This window comes from Panthera uncia (assembly GCF_023721935.1).
Source record: "Panthera uncia isolate 11264 chromosome A1 unlocalized genomic scaffold, Puncia_PCG_1.0 HiC_scaffold_16, whole genome shotgun sequence".
Taxonomy (NCBI): domain Eukaryota; kingdom Metazoa; phylum Chordata; class Mammalia; order Carnivora; family Felidae; genus Panthera; species Panthera uncia.
Genome location: NW_026057576.1, coordinates 15,216,262 through 15,234,447, shown reverse-complemented (window position 1 = coordinate 15,234,447; position 18,186 = coordinate 15,216,262). Strand labels below are relative to the sequence as shown.

General features: G+C 36.3%; 1 long non-coding RNA gene across 1 annotated transcript in view; it reads right to left on the bottom strand.

Moving 5' to 3' along the window:
• The window catches only part of LOC125933722 (uncharacterized), a 236,159-nt gene that overhangs the window by 178,253 nt on the left and 39,720 nt on the right, over window positions 1–18,186 (bottom strand). The window contains exon 3 of the long non-coding RNA XR_007461081.1: window positions 4,071–4,217. This is a non-coding gene — a long non-coding RNA (uncharacterized LOC125933722). The remainder of the gene's footprint in view (window positions 1–4,070; window positions 4,218–18,186) is intronic.

Here is an 18,186-nt window from a genome sequence, read left to right as displayed (position 1 = left end):
AAAAAAAAAAAAAAAAAAAAAAAAAAGAAACCCAGTGTTGACCAGTTCAACCCAAGACCAGGTAAAGGTGATCTGCTTCTGCTCTAAGTGCAGAGTAAATTAATACTAAATCCTCTCTGAAGGAAGATAACATCAGGTAGAACTTCACAAATTATTTCTATGACTTTTCATATACAATATGTTGAATTTAATTTTTTTTTTAATTTTTTAACGTTTATTTATTTTTGAGACAGAGAGAGAGCATGAACAGGGGAGGAGCAGAGAGAGAGGGAGACACAGAATCCGAAACAGGCTCCAGGCTCTGAGCTGTCAGCACAGAGCCCGACGCGGGGCTCGAACTCATGGACTGTGAGATCATGACCTGAGCCGAAGTTGGACGCTTAACCGACCAAGCCACCCAGGCACCCCTGGAATTTAATTTTTTAAGTTATTAAACAGGCTAGTAGAGAGAGTTAAATTCTCAGAAATCAAGAAAAAAAAAATTTTAAAAGAAACAGACTCTAGATGATACAAACTTTGGAACTGGAGTTCTCACACAAGGATATTAAAAAAACTGTGATTAATGTTTTCAGAAAGTAATGGGAAAAAGGAGAAATTGACCAGAAATGGAAACCAATCGAAAATCCTGAACTGAAAAAGACAGTTACTAAAATTAAGAAATTTATAGACATTAAACAGGAGATGAGAGAATTAGAACTGGAGGTGAGATCAATTTAATACATCCAGACTAAAGAACAGAGAGAGGGAAACATGAAAAATAAAGAAAAGGTATATAAAAGATCTATCAGGGGGCGCCTGGGTGGCTCAGTCGGTTAAGTGGCCGACTTCGGCTCAGGTCATGATCTCGCAGTCCGTGAGTTCGAGCCCCGCGTCGGGCTCTGTGCTAACAGCTCAGAGCCTGGAGCCTGTTTCAGATTCTGTGTCTTCCTCTCTCTCTCTGACCCTCCCCCGTTCATGCTCTGTCTCTCTCTGTCTCAAAAATAAATAAACGTTAAAAAAAAAATTAAAAAAAAAAAAGATCTATCAGACAAATTACTGAAGACCTCAAAGGAGAGGAAATAGGCAAAGTTTTACATGATGCCTCACAATATAACAAAAACACCAGGTATCAATCCACAAACTTAAGAACTTCCATGAAATGCAAGCAGGATAAATATAAAACAAAACAAGCAAGGAAGCAAACAACAATGTAGTAAAACTGCTGAAAAATAAAGATGAAAAGAAAATTTTAAAGTAGCCACAGAAGATAAAAGATAAAAGAGTACAGCTTCTATAAGATAATATAGACTAATATATTCATGACCTTGGAATACGTGAAGATTTCTCAAGCAGGATGTACACACATAGACAAATTAATCATCTTCATCAAAAACACGATTATGACAGCAGAAATCACAGAAGATATAATCAACAAAGGATTGGATTCCAAATAATCTGAGAACACTTCTAAATCAATAAGAAAAAGATAAACCCACGGAAAACTTGAAAAATCTTTAAAAAGGAGATGGGACACACACAAATGACCATTAAAGATATGAAAAAGTATACAACCACATTAGTCATTAAAGAAATGCAACAAGATACCACTTCACAAATATGGATGGCTAAAATTGGAAAGATTGACAATAGTAAGACATGTCTATGACCAAGAGAAACTAAAGTTCTCACACATAGCTTATTGGAGCCAAATATGATACAACCACTTTGGAAAACTTCAGTAGTATCTTCTACAGCTATAAAATACATATCCTATGACCCAGACATTCTACTTTAATTTGATAGCTAAATGTTCATTAAAAACTATACATATATAATCACAGAAGCATTAGTTACAATAGTTCAAAACTAAGAACAACCCAAATATCCATGTAGAAGAGAACAAATCGCTAATTTTGCTATATACATACAACAGAAGGGTTAGATTTACAAAAAGTTCAAATGTCTGAATGGAGATTATTTGTGGAGAGGAGTAGTGGGTAGTGACTGTGAAGGGGGGCACACAAGGGGCTCCCAGGGACTGATAATTGGGGTTTTTTTTCTTAACATGGGTAGTAGCAATTTAAGTGTGCTCACTGAAAATTTATTGAGTTGTATAATACGATATGCGTACTGACTTTAAACAATTATATGGGGCGCCTGGGTGGCTCAGTTGGTTGGTTACGAATCCGACTTCAGCTCAGGGTGTGATCTCACGGTCCGTGAGTTGGAGCCCCACGTCGGGCTCTGTGCTGACAGCGCAGGGCCTGGAATCTGTTTCAGATTCTGTGTCTCCCTCTCTCTCTCTCTCTGACCCTCCCCCATTCATGCTCTGTCTCTCTCTGTCTCAAAAATAAATAAACGTTAAAAAAAATTTTAAAAAAACCACACAATTATATGCCCAGTACAATGTTCATTAAAGGAAACAAATATCTATTGATTTAATTTGTGGATTTCATTTGCCACACACACAGTACATCCAAAAAATAAAGGAGATCCTGACACAGAAATAAAATATTAAAAAAAAAACAACAATTCATCCTCACAGGTGCGAGAGGGTTGAGTAAAGAGTCAGGCCCTGATGCCTGTGCCAGGATCACCACACCCTTGGCACAGCTGTGTGTACCCATGTGCCATGCTGGTTTTATAAAAGAACACTTTGATAACTTTCTAAGACTGTAGACCTAAACACAAAGTTCTGTTTCTAAGATAACATCCTGTACCATACCTTATGTTTGACTTTGGCTGCCGAACTGGAACAGCCATTGCCTCTGTTATTTTTAAATAGAGGGCTTTTCAGTGCTGCATTTATGAGTTTCTCATTTTTTAAGTGGATAAACCTGGCCAACGCCACAACCCTAAATACTTTTACTAGAACAAGTACCAGCCACTGCAGACACGTCCTTCATAGAGAAAAACCTGGCTTCTCGATACTTTGGTCTGGCCAACAGACATCCCTCCAGGTTTACAGTGAAAGATCAGAGTTCTCTGACAACAGCGTGAGGAATATTTCCCATCCAGGAACGAGTGGATCCTGTTGGGAGTTTGCAGGTCTGGCAAGACACCGTGTGGACTAGGCCAAACCAAACATCGAGTGGAAAAGTCCACTCAGACAGTATTCTGCGGGCCCAGGCCCCCTGCGGCCAGTCCACATGTGCAACTGACTGTAGTTAGGAATGAAGCGGCAGCCAAACAGTGCTGCACATACTGGACAGAGCATGTGCCTCCGCCAGGTGGAGGCAGGATGACAGGACCACTGGGACACTGTCCCAGGTCTAATCAGAAAAATACGCTCTGGGTTTTTCCAGGACCTCGTAATGCCAGAGATATTTTGATCATGGAGTTGGGGAGATATTTTGAGCATAAATGGCTTTCGTGACCCATATGTCTAAATATTTTCCCTTTTATGCTAGGAAAGAATAAGCCTCGGTTCATAGCTCCACAAAGTGACAAAAAAAAATGAAAGAAAACTTTGCCTAAAGCATGTATCCTACCAAATTCTGCCCTCTCCCTCAAACTTCTTACTCCTCAACTGCAAATTCACTAGTTAGGAACAGTGTTGGTATACATTTTGCACAGTGACAAGTACACTTTCATACTCAAAACTATCAAATACTTATTCATATAATCCACTTTTGTTCATTTATTTTTAAATACTTTTAAAGGTGCTTATGTAAAGCACTTCTTGAAATTGTGCCCCCAATAAGAAAGCTTTCAGAAAGAACAAATTGATTCATCGTATCTAACCTTACACTCGCCACAACTTTCACATTACTTCTCTCCATTGCTATGAATAATTGAGAGTTATCTGTGTATCTGCTTTAAAAGTATGTGGCATTTAGGGCATCTGGGTGGTTCAGACCATTAAGCATCCAACTTCAGCTCAAGTCATGATCTCACAGTTTGTGGGTTCCAGCCCCTCAACAGGCTCTGTGCTGACAGCTCAGAGCCTGGAGGCTGCTTCGGATTCTGTGTCTCCCTCTCTCTCTGCCCCTCCCCCGCTCATGCTCTGTCTCTTTCTCTCTCAAAAATACATAAACATCAAAAAATTTTAAAAATAAATAAATAAATAAATAAAAGTATGTGACATTTACCCATTATGTCTGAAACTGGAAAGCATGATGATGCACGTATGTCACAAACGCAGAGAAGAGTCATTCTCTTCAGAAGACTAGGAAATCATTTTACTTGCAGTATATTGTAGTAGACTTCACAAAGCAGTTGAAGATGTCAGAAGATTCCTAAATGTGGAAAGAAAAATTAACTTTCAAATTCTGAGAACTTCGAAGATTGTACAGATATATAAAATAGATTAGCTATATCACATGCACTAATATTTCTAACAATAATGACTAACAATAGCTATTAACATCCAATTTCCAAAAAAAAATACATATGTACCTATATATACATATACATTTCCTGACATATGATTTTACATTTTATTTACATCTCAAAGAATAAGGGAAGAACCAAAAATTACCATGACCTGTTAACTCCAACAAAGGTCAGTTACTGTCTGCTGTACTTTTTCTGCTTCCTCGGAATTCTACATCACCTCATGTGGCAACCCTATTTTTTTAACCATCTCAGTAAAAATTCAAAGATCCTAAGTCTTCTCACATGCGGCAAAGAAGGGTAAATGACTGCTCCCCAGGTCAACTGACTTGCCAAGGAGTTAAGATCTCCCCTAGTATGCATTTTCCAATAGCAAAAGTTTTAGGAGGGAAAAGAGATAGGTTATTTTGTTCAAGTCAGAACATTTTTGACTGAAATAGTTTTATCTTTTTCTTTTAAATAATGTCTACAATTTCTATATAATTGTAAATTATAATTTACAAAGTGCTGCCCTATGTAATTTTGTTTCATTCTCACCAGAACACATGTTTAGACTACTATTTTGTAGATCCAGAAACTGAAGCCAGAACCTGAATCTATGCCCCTAGCCCCCAGCACAAAGCTTTTTCCTCTTGATCACACTTCTCTGAATATGTGAAAGTCAGAAATGAGGCTGCTTAGAACTCTCTTCTCTTGGGTGAGAACCATAAAGAAGATTCATGACTTGAAGAATAATACTCTTGGAACCTGAGAAGACACTTTACAATTCTGACTTGATCTGTGAAAAAATTTTTGATACAGAAAGGAGAACTGAGACATGAAAATGATCATTTCAGGCTCTAAGGAATTCACTAAAAAATAAGAACCATTTTAGCATTAGTATGACTAATACTAAAGCAGAGGTTCTGACTGGCACTACAAAACAACAACAGCAACAACAACAACAACAAAACAATAACCTGGGATTAAAACACCACATTTGTAGTCACAATAAGGGTAGATCTAGTTAAGAGCTGCTTGTAACTGTGAACAAATGATATCTCTATGGTAGTCAAGTAAAAATAAACAAACAAAAAAACAACTTTTAAAAAGAATTCGAGTGTAATGGTAAAACTGCTGAAGGACACGGCAATTTGAAAGAGGTTAATGAAGAAAACTACACTAAATTAGGGAAGCTCATAATCTGAAAATTATAACTGGAAAGAAGACTGCTAACAAATTTCAGCTGACAATTTCTTAATTGTGTTGTGCCCTGCTACAATGACTTGAACTCACAGTTCCCACAGTTTGAGGGGCATTAGACACGATCCTCTTCTACCTTTGTCTTCTACTTCCAATATGTGCTGTCTCCGTGTTTCGTTGTGTCAACCACATTGTGAACTCCTAGCTTTTACCGTTTCAAAAAAATTAAAATTAAAATTACCTTTTTAAAAATCATATTCACTGTAATCATTATGAGCAATGAAGATTTTATTACAGATTTCAAAAAATTCGAGGGGTGTGGCATGGCTCCAATTTTAAAATTTATCCTCCAGATACCATTTTTCTCAAAATTTCTCTGACGGGAATGGAGTTTGGAGGTCCTGACTTTGACCCTTCTCTAGCCTGCACCTCATCTAGTCTCCCAACCTGCTAACCGCTCTTGCTTTTCACTGACCTCCTCTTCTCATTTTCTTCTCCCTCCATCTCAGGAAAGGCAAAATGCTTCTTGTCTCAAGTTTAACAATATAGTGATTGTCTTGTTGTTGAGATGTTCCTAAGGTCTCATCATCCAAACCAAGAGATTACTCAAGCCTTGTTCTCCCCCAATACCTCTTAAGTATAGTAAAGGGAGAAAGGATGGAACAATAGTCATAAATAATCAAACAACTCTGGTCAGCCATTGATTTAAAAAGCAATATACATTTAACACCAATTTAGATAACATATGATTTGTCCTGTGTATTTCATACTCATAGTTGTTTTAAAACCAAACTACTTATATGTATCCAGGTCACATGAATTTGAAGGATCAGTAAGCAAAATCCTTCATACAGAATAATAAAGTACATGGCATATGGAGCTATACAGCCTTGTTCAAATTCTGTCTCCCCCACTACCTTAGGCAAGTTACTCAACCTCTTGGCCTCAATTTCCTCAAATGCAAAATGGAATGCTAATAATTACTTCCACCTCCTAGAGTTATAGTATGGGTAAAATGAACTAATATAAGTAAATTCCTTAGAACACTGCCTGACACACAATAAGTACTGAATAATGTTGGCTCTTTATAGAATTATCTTCACCTACTCCAGAAGGCAGTGGTATCTTTCTTCCTTACATTTCCTCTTAAGCACTTGCTAAACTTGCTGTTTTTATTATTTGTCAATTACTAATATGCAACTATGAAAAAACTCATATATCTATAATATAATAGAATACAACTTACATGCATATCTTAATTCAATGGTTCATATTCAACTATCTTTTTTAGATTGTAATCTTCTTATAGACATTTACTGCATTTTAGCATATTTGTATCTGCCTTAGTTCTCAACATAGTAACTTTCTCATAGTGGGGACTTAATATTTACTAGTTCAAACACCAACTGTAATAAAACCAATGGTGTGTCAACATATTTCTATGTAAGTTCATTACACCATATTGGAGAATCACGTCAAAACCCTATTAATCGACTAATATTTGCCTTCTCCCTCTCCATTACTACAGATATTCCAACTTCTATTTATATGGGCTTTTCATTGTTCCTACAGAAATTCAAGGCAAAAAAAGGGGGGTGGGTAAGGGGAGCTAAATAAATGTCTCATGAAGTTGCATCTATATCCATGGTAAAGAACACATTTCTATATTTTTTACTTTCCAGTAATTTTGTTTTCTAGGATATTTCCTGTGTAAAATACGCAATTATAAAAGAATCCTTTTAGCTGCTATTTTAAAATCTATTGAAGAATGTGGACACATTTTAGGATGAGATTTTTATCTCTTGAGTTTTTTGTTTTACTTGAAAATTACTTAATTCATACGTAGCTGGGGGTTGGGGCAGGGTTAATTTGTATTGGCCATTTTATCTATTTTTCATGGCGATGAGAAACTCAAGGATAGAAACTACTTTGCAGACATTTAGGTCACAATATGTCTTCATTGCTCTGCCCATGTATCTCATTCTTTTTTTTTTTTTTCTTTTTATGTGTATTTCTTTACTTTGAGAAAGAAAGAGTGTGCATGCACATGAGCGGGGGAGGGGCAGAAAGAGAGCATCCCAAGCAAGCTCCATGATGATAGCGTGGATCTCACAAACTGTGAGATCATGAACTAAGCCAAAATCAAGAGTCCGGTGCTTAACTAACTGAGCCACCCAGGCACCCCTCATGTATCTCACTCTTAATTCCCGTGTGTAAACACACCCTACCTTAAAACAACTTCTCAGACACATAAGAGTCCCATTTTATGAATTAAGTGAAGTTAGCCAAAGGGAAAAAGAAGAGACAATATTAGGTCTGATTCTTTTTGGATCACAAAATCTAAGGCTTGGGCTGCTTCCAAACACCTGCACCTAACTAACTAGGAGAGCAAGAACATGTTTCATGGGTCCCTAACCAACTACCTCTTAATGAAATAAACATTATCATTTTCATAAGATGATTTTCATGGAAGTGCACTTGGCAAAGAAATGGCACATATAGAAAATAAAATTGCTGACATATTATGCATCTTTGCATCCATGAATAGAAATATATATCAGGTTATAGGGAAACAGACATACACAACCTGTCTTCTAGAATAGTAGTAAACATCCAACAGTATTTAGAGGAACAGTGAAAACAAATAACAAAACTGCATAATCTATTCTTTAACACAAGCTAAAATGGAGCTCATATGTTACATCATAAGACCAGCATCCATCAACTTCACTCCAACACCCACACCCCAGGTATCCATGTGCAGTAAATTATATACCTACAATCTCCTTTTTAGTAAGTATAATAACAGAACGGAGGTGGAAGTCTAATACTAAGAGAGGAGAAGGATGGAAAAGATGCTGTCATCTTTGCTTCCAACAGAATTTTGTCCTATGATTAGCGGGGTGGGGCCTAAAAATGGTTACACTCTTTTGCATAAAATATTCTGTAAATTACTGGACCCAAGAAGAGATTCTCTTAGACTTCAATTTTTAAAATGTTGAGGCATAACATTGACGAAGAGGTTATTCTTCCAACTACTGCTCAGAAGCCTACAATAATTTAGCAGCTCAAGGACTATAGCTTGGCAAGTGTCTGCAGGTATTTTTCTTAGAAACTAGTGCTGTCATGATGGAAAGTGGCAAATGAGCTTTTTCAGGCAGTAATTCTATATCCTTTTGAGTTAGAACATAAGCATATAAAAACAGTCATCAAGTAACAACTATATCTAGAATGTGGACATTTTGAAGCACCAGCTTGGAAATATATGGAGATAACTGAGCAATACATAGAGAGTGGTGGAGATCCTGCTATTATACAGATAGAGGCTAGCATATCAGCAGTTATTGGGTTAAATGTATACTGGAGTTTTGGAAAGCTAGTAAATGAAATCAACCCTCACCCCCACCCCCCCACCACCGCCAACTTCAGTAATAATAGAAGGAGGGATAGAAGGAGGGCTTAGGCAGGAAGAAAACAAAACACCAAGTTTATTACTAATGAATTGCAGAATGTGGCTTGGGTGTTCAGTAATTATGAACTTCCTAATACTGGATCCCCAAATTAAATATAGTTACCACCCTACCACAGCAAGTGCTGTAGGCTGCAGACCTCTGCAACAGGGGCAAAGCCTGGAAGGTTATGATGGAATGTATGCTTTCTGCAGGCAAATCCAAGGGGGAAAAAAAGAATTAGGCTACACATGTAAAATTCCTCTTTCCAAACTCACCAGTCATTCCAAGCTTGCCAATTACTTTAGGAGCACTGAGAAAGAGGTTGGGATAAAACATCAGTTTTACTCTCAAGGAACTCTTTCTATACAGAAAGATGAAGCCTATGGAAAAGAGGTTCCTCCACCATCAGCAACATACAAGGAGCCTGACACTGAGCTAACTGGATAGCAATCTACTTATGGAACAATCTACCATGATCCAGGCACTTGCCAATAACAACAGTTAGATACCAACAAATATTTGTCTTCCTAACCCTAAAACAGATATATGGGACATAAGCTCATTTTTACTCTTCTTACTTTTCTAAAGGGCTGGAGAAAGAAGTATGCTTCCTAAACATAACAATTGGTGGTAAATAAGGCCATTTAGTAATCCTATGATTACAAAGGTGATTTAGAAAAAGATTTCCACCACCATTTAGATGATCCATCTAAATCCATGGGGGTGAGGAAGGATAAGTAATAGAGATTAGATTCAGATTCAAAATAACTTTTATGAAGTGCCCACTGGGTGTTAGGAAAAACCTAATACTTTCACAAACAATTTCATTAAATATAATTTAGTCCTTAAAACAGCCACATTATAAGAAGAAAAATTAAGGCTCAGAAGGTTAAGTAATTTGTTTAAGGACTCATAGAAAAGAAGAGGTAGAATATTTTGAGCCAAGTATGACCCAGACTCATTTCATTCTGATGCACAGCAACCATTATCAGTATATAGATATCAAGATAATTATAACTTTTTAAAAAATGAATTTTGTAAACAAAAGTAAAAAAATGATGCAGCCCTCAATCATATTAAGTAAAATAAAATAAGCTACTTGATATCATAACAGCTCTTCTAAAATCAATTTTAAAGGATTTTTTTTAATCTTCAAGGCACCTTTTCAGGGAACAATTTAAAAGACCAACAATTTTATGACTAGTATATCAGTAAATGGCCTTTGTTCCCCTTAAAATCATTGTGTATATGTCCTCCATTAAACCCAAGCCTTGGAACTTTTACCAAAATTAGAGAAATTTTCCTTTGACACTGCACAGATATAGTATAACACAGTGGTAATCACCCCCTTGCAGGCATAGCACATGAGGCATTTTAAATGCTGGGGGAGATAATCTATGGATTCAAACCAACATAAAAGCTGAAGTAAAAGAAAGCAGGCTTTTCTTTTGTGAAATAATAGCTCAGAGAAGCAGTATACAGTGTCCTGAAGGTATATCAGGAACCATAAGGCTTAGCCTGTGCTTTGATTGTTCCCAGAAGCTCCCTTGGCTTTTCTGGCATACTTCTCTAGATTTATTTTCCACCCCAACACTTCCTGGAGTGATTAGAAACAAATACCAATGCCAAGCAAGTCCAAATATGCCTGAGATCCTCTTAAACAGCTTGGCACTTCCTGCTGCTTTCATTGGCAACTTTATGATGTGGTTTGCTAGAGAACTTTTAATTAGATTCTGCTAATGCAATAATTTGGAATTTGATTGATTCACTTTAAAAAGTATTTCTAGATTTCTATTTGAAAAGAACAAATTATGCCCTAGGTTGAAAGAGAACAATTTTATATAGGCTTAACCTTAAACAGAGTGGAATAAGCAATAATCTAAAGAGTATGACTTGAGAGATACCACAGAAATCTAAATTATCTCAATATGTTTTGCTCCTTTACTTTCCTTAGTACTCCCCACCTTTTCTTCCACCTTACTTGATATATTCACCATTTGAGTCTCTTGTTTGAGTTGGAAAACTAAAGTAAATTCTCTCTGAAAGGCTGATAAATGGAGGAAAGGGGGATATGAGGGAATGGAGTAAATGGGGGAATGGTGGTGTTGAAAGAGGGTTCCATCTCCCTCTGAAGAATCAGGGTGAACTGCTTTATAAGGCTGACCATTTTTCATCCTCAGGAGCAGAGACTGGAGAAAAGTGATGCATGTTGCACTGAAGTAGAAATAAATAATCTCATAACGTTTACTCTGTGAACTTGCCAAGAGTAGGTCCAGTCTTAAACTTAATGTATGTTATCATAGAGTTCAGAGTAATTCCTGGAAATCATCAATTCAATAGCTTGAAAAGCAATATATAAACTGGCGAAGAAAGCCATCTTGCTCTCCCTATATCAATTTCATTATCTTAAAGATGTGATAGCTCTTGGGGTGCCTGAGTGGCTCAGTTGGTTAAGCTACTGACTTCGGCTCAGGTCATGATCTCGCAGTTTGTGAGTTCGAGCCCCGCGTTGGGCTCTGTGCTGACAGCTCAGAACCTGGAGCCTACTTCAGATTCTATGTCTCCCTCTTTCTCTATGCCTCCCCTGCTCACACTCTGTGTCTCTCTGTCTCTCAATAATAAATAAACATTAAAAAAAAAAAGATGTGATAGCTCTAAAAAGAATACATTCAAACTATTAAAAAAAAAATCTGATGAAGATCACTTCCAAAATGGCCAAGTAGGGATCTCAAAAAATCTGCTCCTCCCTAAAAGCATTAAGAATATCAAAAATTTTTTAAATCAACATTTTCAGAACTCTAGAAATTAACTGAAAATTTTCAACAATATTAAAAGAATTTATTCAAGGAAAAAGACAATATCACATCTTATTTATTTTTGAAAGGGATAGAGAGAAAGAGCATGAGCAGGGGAGGGGCAAAGAGAGAGGGAGACACAGAATCCAAAGCAGGCTCCAGACTCTAAGCTGTCAGCACAGAGCCCGATGAGGGTCTCGAACTCATGAACTGTGAGATCATGACCTGAGCTGAAGTCACAAGCTTAACTGACTGAGCCACCCAGGTGCCCCTAATTTTATTTACTTTTTAAAATTTGTCTTATCTTGTTTTTATTTTTTTCTTTTTGGTTTTTTTCATTTCTTTCTTGTTCTCTTTTTTCTTTTCTTTTATTATTTTTTTCTTTTAGTCAATCTGAAAAAGCCACAGTTTAAAAGAGTAATTAGCATATACAACCAGAACTCCAGCCAGCCACCAAAAGTCACCAAGCACACACAGTCTGCATAGGGGCCACCATACACACTTCAATCTTAGGAAAAGTAGCCATTTCACTAAGCCATAGAAACAAATACAGAAAGTCAAGCAAAATCAGAAGACAGAGGAATATGCTCCAAAACAAACAAACAAAAAAAAGAAAAGAAAAGAAAAAGCTCAGAAAAACAATGAAAAGAAACAGAAGTAAGCAATACGTCTAATAAAGAATTCAAAGTAGTGATCATAAAGATACTCAGTGGGCCAGAGAAAAGAATGGAAAACTCAGTGAGACCTTCCATAAAGAGATAGAAAATATTTAAAAGAACCAGTCAGAGGCAAAGAATACAATAACTGAAATAAAAAACATACTAAAAGGATTTGGCAGTAGATTAGAGGATGCAGAAGAACATATCAGCAATATGGAAAATAGGGTAATGGTAAGCACACAGACTGAAAAGCAAAAAGAGAAAAGAACTTTTTAAAATGAGGATTAATTAAGAGACCTCTTGGACAACACCTAGCAAACAAACATTTGCATTATATGCATCCCAGAAGGAGAGAAAAAGCTGTAGAAAACTTATTCAAAGAAATAACTGAAAACTTCCATAACTGAAGAAGGAAAAGAGATATCCAAGTCCAAGAAACACGGAGAGTTCCAAACAAGATGAACCCATGGAGGTCCACACTACAGCACATAATAATTAAAATGTCAAAAGTTAAAGATAAAGAGAGAATCTTAAAAGCAGCAAAAAATAAAAAATTACCTACAAGGGAAGACCTATAAGATTATCAGCTGATTTTTCAACAAAAACTTTGCAAGCCAGAAGGGACTGCCATGATAAATTCAAAGTGCTGAAAAGAAAACAAACAAACAAATAAACAAACAAACTTAAAACCAAGATTACTCTACCAGGCAAGATTATCATCTAATATGAAAGACAGAGTTTCCCAGACAAACAGAAGATAAGGGAGTTTATCACCACTTAACCAACCTGCAAAAAATATTAACAGGACATCATTAAGTATAAAAGAAGAGGCCATAATTAGATATAATAAAAATATGAATAAAAATATATAAAATATGGCTATATACATATATAATACACATATGTGTATACATGTAATGTGGAGAAAATAGTAAAATGGGAAGATTTTTTCTTTTTCTTTCTTTTTCTTTTTTTTTTTTAGAATGTTTGAACTTAAATGAGCATCAAATTAATATGGACTGCTATGTATTTAGAATGTTATATATGAACCTCAGGGTAACCATAAACCCAAAACCTAGGATAGATACACACAAAAAATAAAGAGAAAGAAAGCCAAACATAGCACTAACAATACTCATTGATCACAAAGAGAGAGAGCAAGAGAAAAAAAAGAAACAAAGAACTACAAAAAAACCAGAAGGCAAAATTTTTAAATGGCAATAAATACATACATATCAATAATTACCTTAAATATGAATGGCCTAAATACTACAATCAAAACACACAGAGTGGCAGAATGGATTAAAAAACAATACCCATTTATATGCTGCCTAATAAGAGACTCACCTCAGACCTAAAGACACATACAGACTGAAACTGAAGGGCTGGAAAAACACTCACCATAATCAAATGGAAGGGAAAAAAGCAAATGGAAGGGGAAGAAAAAGCCAGGTAACAATATTTATATCAGACAAGGTAGGCTTTAAAATAAAGACTGTAACATGAAACAAAGAAGGGCATTTCATAATGATAAAGGGATCAACCCAACAATTTTAAGTATCTATGTACCCAACACTGAAGCACCTAAATACATAAAGCAAATATTAACAGACATAAAGAGAAAAAATGATGGTAATATAATAATAGTTGTGGACTTTAACATTCCATTTTCCTCAATGAATAGATCATGAAGACAGAAAATCAATAAAGAAACAATGTCTTTGAACAACAGAGTGGACCAGATGGACGTAACAAATATATACACAATATTTCATCCAAAACAACAGCATGCACATTCTTTTCCAGGGCATATGGAACATTCTCCAGGATATATCACATACTGGAGCATAAAACAAGCCTCAATAAATTTAGGAAGATTGAAATCATACCATGCATCTTCTCCTACCACAATGGTATGAATCTAAAGGTAAATCATGAGGAAAAAAAAAACTGGTAAAAACAAAAACACATGGAGACTAAACAACATGTTACTAAACAACCAATGTGTCAATGGAGCAATCAAAAGAAACATTTTCTAAAAGTACATGGAGATAAATGAAAATAAAAACACACTGATCCAAAAGCTCTGGACATAGCAAAAACCATTCTAAGAAGGAAGTTTATAGCAATACAGGCCTACTTCAAGAAGCAAGAAAAAAAAAACTCAAACAATCTAACCTTATGCCTTAGGAACTAGAAAAAGAAGACCAACACCCAAGGTGAGTAGAAAAAAGGAAATAATAAAGATCAGATCAGAAATAAATGTTGCAGAGACCAAAAAAAAAAAAAAAAAAAAAAAAAAGAAAGAAAGAAAGAAAATCAATGAAATCAAGAGCTGGTTCTTTGAAAACATAAATGAAATTTACAAACCCTTACCCAGACTCAGCAAGAAAACAAGAGAAGAATGCAAGTAAATAAAATCAGAAATGAGAGAGGAGGAATAACCACGGATACCATGGAAATACAAAGGATTATAAGAGAATACTATCAAAAAGTATATGTCAACAAACTGAACAACCTAGAAGAAATGGATAAATTCTTAGAAACATACAGTCTTCCAAAAGTGAACCAGAAAGAAATAGAAAATTTGAATAGGCCACTTACAAGTAATAAAATTGTATCAGTAATAAAAAAAAAAAAAAAACTACCAAAAAAAAAAAAGAAAAAAAAATTCCAGGACTAGATAGATACACAAGTAACTTCTACTAGACATTAAAGAAGAGTTAATAGCCAATGTCCTCAAACTATTACAAAAAGGTAGAAGAGGAAGGAAAGCTTCCAAATACATTCTAAAAGGCCAGCATTACCCTGATACCAAAAAGAGACAACGATACTACAAAAAAAAAAAAAAAAAGAAAGAAAGAAAGAAAGAAAACTACAGGCCAATATCCCTGATGAATATAGATTCAAAAGTCTCAACAAAATATTAGCAACCCCGGGGCGCCTGGGTGGCTCAGTCGGTTAAGCGTCCGACTTTGGCTCAGGTCACGATCTCACTGTTCGTGAGTTCGAGCCCCGCGTCAGGCTCTGTGCTGGCCGCTCAGAGCCTGGAGCCCTTTCAGATTCTGTGTCTCCCTCTCTCTCTGACCCTCCCCCGTTCATGCTCTGTCTCTCCCTGTCTCATAAATAAAAAAAAAAAACCGTTAAAAAAAATTAAAAAAAAAAAAACATTAGCAACCTGCATACCACAATACATTAAAAAGAACATTCACCACGATCTGGTGGCATTTACTCCTGGGATGCAAGGATGGTTGGATATTTGAAAATCAATCAACATCAAACACCACATCAACAAAAAGAAGGCTAAAAATCATGTGATCATCCAAATAGATGTAGAAAAAGCATTTGACAAGATACAACAGCCATTCATGATAAAACCTCTCAACAAACACAATGGGGTTAGAGGGAAGACACCGCAACATAATAAAAGCCAGTATGAAAAACCCACAGCTAAAATAATCCTCAGTGGTGAAAAACTGAGAGCTTTTCCTCTAAGGTCAGGAACAAGACAACGATGTCCACTCTTGCCACTTTTATTCAACATAGTATCTGAAGTCATAGCCACAGTCATTAGACAACAAAAAGAAATAAGAAGCATCCATATTGGTAAAGAAGTTAAACTGTCACTATTTGCAAATATAGTGAAAACATAATACTATATGTAGAAAATCCTAAAGACTCCACCAAAAAAGTACTAGAAGTAATAAACAAGTTCAGTAAAGTGGCAGTATACAAAATTAATATCCAGAAATCAGTAGCATGTCTATACACTAACAATGAAGTCTCAGAAAGAGAAATCAAGAAAGCGGTCCCATTTACAACTGCACCAAAAATAATAAAGTGCATAGGAATAAACTTAACCAAGGAGGTGAGAGAACTGTACTCTGGAAACTGAACACTGACGAAAGAAACTGAAGACAACACAAACAAATGGAAAGATATTCCATGCTCATATTGGAAGAATTAATCGTGTCCAGATGTCCATATATAGATTCAATGCAATCCCTATCAAAATACCGACAGCATTTTTCACACAAGTAGAACAAATAATATTAAAAATTCTATGGAACCACAGAAGACCCTATATAGTCCAAGCAACCTTGAGACAGAAGAACAAAGGTGGAGGTATCACAATTCTGGATTTAAGATATACTGCAAAGTGGAGCGCCTGGGTGGCTCAGTCGGTTAAGCGTCCGACTTCGGTTCAGGTCATGATCTCACAGTTTGCGAGTCGGAGTCCCGCATCGGGCTCTGTGCTGACAGCTTGGAGTCTCACGCCTGCTTCAGATTCTGCATCTTCCTCTCTCTCTGCCCCTCCCCCACTCACATTCTCACTCTCTCTCAAAATTAAATAAATATTTTTTTAATTTTTTAAAAAAAGATATACTGCAAAGCTGGCACAAAACAGACGCACAGAGCGTGCCTGGGTGGCTCAGTTGGTTGAGCATCTAACTTCAGCTGAGGTCATGATCTCGGGGTTCTGAGTCTGAGCCCCACATCAGGCTCACTGCTGTTAGCCTGTTAGCATTTCTGATCCTCTGTACCCCCCTCTCTACCCATCCTCCACTGGGCTCTCCCAAAAATAAATATTTTTTTCAAAAATAGACACACAGAGGGGCGCCTGGGTGGCTCAGTCGGTCGAGCGGCCGACTTCGGCTCAGGTCATGATCTCACCATCCGTGAGTTCGAGCCCCGCGTCGGGCTCTGTGCTGACAACTCAGAGCCTGGAGCCTGTTTCAGATTCTGTGTCTCCCTCTCTCTGACCCTCCCCCGTTCATGCTCTGTCTCTCTCTGTCTCAAAAATAAATAAACGTTCAAAAAAATTTAAAAAAAAATAGACACACAGAACAATGGAACAATATAGTGACCCCAGAAATAAACTCACATTTATATGATCGATTAATCTATGACAATGGAGGCAAGAATATATAATGGGGAAAATACAGTCTTTTCAATAAATGGTGCTGGGAAATTAGACAGCTACATGTAAAAGAATGAAACTGAACTACTTTCTTATACTATACACAAAAATAAACTCAAAATGGATTAAAGACCATTGGAGACCTGAAACCATAAGTATCCTAGTAAAGACCAGAGACAGGAATTTCTCTGACATCAGCCATGGTAACATGATCCTAGATATATCTCCCAAGGCAAGGGAAACAAAAGCAAAAATAAACTATTGGGACTACATCAAAATAAAAAGCTGTGCACAGCAAAGAAAACCATCAACAAAACAAAAAAAAACAACCTACTGAGTAGGAGAAAATATTTGCAAATGATATATGCTATAGGGGGTAAAAACCAGAATATATAAAGAACTTATACAACTCAACACCAAAACCCCCAAAGAATTTGATTAATAAATGGGCAAAGCACCTGAGTAGACATTTTTCCAAAAAATACATCCAGATGGCCAACAGACACATGAAAAGATGTTCAACATCACTAATTATCATGGAAATGTAAATCACAACTATAGTGAGGTATCACCTCACACCTTTGAGAATGGCTAAAATCAAGAAGACAATAAACAACAAGTATTGGCAAGGATGTGGAGAAAAAAGGAACTTTCATCCACTGTTGGTGGGTATATAAATTGATACAGGCATTATGGAAAACAGCACAGAGGTTCCTCAAAAACTTAAAAATAGAAATACCATATAATTCAATAATTCCATTATTGGGTATTTACCCAAGGAAAATGAAAACACTAACTCAAAAAGATATATGCACCTTTATATTTATTGCAGCATTATTTGCTGAGATAGGGAAACAACCTAA